Genomic DNA, 2142 nt, shown 5'->3' on the forward strand with positions numbered 1-2142 from the left:
ACTAGAAATTTAGTTTTTATCGTTACATTGTCCGATACGACATTAACATTTTCAATTTTAAAAGTAGTAGTAGGGTCATTTAAGATTGTATTTTAACTAATAATTGTTAATTACATATTAACTTGTGATATAAAAGTAACTTAAATCTTGTTTTATATTTATGAATATTTGTTTATAGTTTACTTAAATTTGCATTGAAACGATAGACACATTGAGTTAACTTTCTAAGCAACTCGTAATAAATAATTATTAAACTTACACAATTGACATTATTTTATCAGTTGCTCTTTTTAGCAATGGATATTTCATAATTTAGTCTTAATTGAAGTACAGGTTAATCTATGGACACTTAGTTGTCTGTATTGCTTATTTTTTTACAAAATATGTAATATCTTACAGAAAATTAGAAAAATGCTTCTGGTAAGATACACTTGTATGATAATTTAAAAATATCATAGTATGATTATAATTGCTAATTACGTTGTTCTAGATTTTATAGGACATTATAATGAAACTAGTTTTTCTTAAATAGGGTTAATATGTCAATACAATAAAATTGCATTGAATTCTAAAATCACTTAGAAATACTGTTTTTTATGGTATCTTAATCAGAAATCCTTTAATACTCTTTTTATTTAATAAATAAACGTTATCCAATAAAATAACATTACATTTGAAGCTGTGTAGTGAAAAAGTTTTACTCATTTTTCTTCGGATAAATCTACCTGATGTGTATTGTTAAAATTAAATAAAATTAAAAGGTAAACATGTCTGCGTTTACATTTATATAGTTTTAGCACCGAGTGGTGTAAATTTGCATACCTAATTATAAATGTATATCAATATATACTCTAGATAAATAGTTTTCGTGAAGTAGTCCTCGAAGGGTTAGTGTTTTGTCAAGTACAAAACATTTTATATATTTCGTGCTAGCGGTTTTGACGAACAGTAAACGGGTTTATTTAGATTAAATTTGATATAATCTGCTATAACGCTGCTATATTTAGGCGCGTGTTTATTAAGCAAAAATAAATGATTACTTTCGAATTAAAATAAATAATTTAAAAAAATGGTTAAAATTTTAAACTTGTATTGTTCATCTATTAAAATTATTTTATCGATGGTGAGTCTGTGAGTTTAGTGATACATAATTAATTATATCTTAAACTCGTTTTTTATTTTTATTTCTTAAATAAATACAATGGCAACTTAAGTTGTTATTAGAATAGCTAATGTGGTTAAATTAAATATATTATATAATTTATGATTTTGGCATGCCGAAAAAAATACAGTATCATTTTACAATTTTTGTATCTGTACAAAAAAAATTTTGATCTACAAAGAAAAAAATTAAGCCATATTTAAAAAAAATCCTTTCATAGTGAACGACTTTTTTTTTGAGCAAACCTCAAACAATTCAGAACAATGAGAGCATTTCAATTCCTAATTTAAATGAAGCCAAAGAAGATCTTTCATATTAAACTTTTTTTAAGTATGTGTTAAGAACAAACTTTGTTCTCAAAAATTAGTGAAAACTTTATTTAACTTGATATACAAATTACAAGACTTAAATCTCAATAAAATCAATATGATATTTATTTTTTTCTGTTTTAATCATTCAAATGTAAATCAAAATATTTACAATACATGTAGTAATGTTAAGAGATAATTGAACAACAATGTTAGCGATGATCTGCAGATCGCTATGATGGACTTCAGGTTCTCAGTGTTACTATAGAATGATGCAAGTATTTGCATTGACTGATAATGGATATCAAGTTTTTTATTTGTATGTTTTTTTTATGTGGAGATAAATGATAATGGTCAATAGGATGTATTATATTTTATTACTGCTACTTATATTTATTATATTAGCAATATTTGTTTCCTATTAAAGCAACACTAATTTTTTCAAGCATATATCTATCTAAAATTATTCAAAATATTTCAAGTTGCGTTCTTCTGCCTGATAAATTAGTTCATCCGAGAGTCTAACGAATTTGCCCTAGATTTACATCCCACTTTATTTTTTGCTCTCGTTGGATTAGCAAGTATTCTGCGCACTCTTGGCCCACCAATAAATTCGGAAGTATAGTAAAAATGTTAACAAAAACAACAGCGATTCGCTTCGCTGCAATCGGT

This window comes from Plectrocnemia conspersa, unplaced genomic scaffold (assembly GCF_051122295.1).
Source record: "Plectrocnemia conspersa isolate PC_06_02 unplaced genomic scaffold, ASM5112229v1 ptg000011l, whole genome shotgun sequence".
NCBI lineage: Eukaryota > Metazoa > Arthropoda > Insecta > Trichoptera > Polycentropodidae > Plectrocnemia > Plectrocnemia conspersa.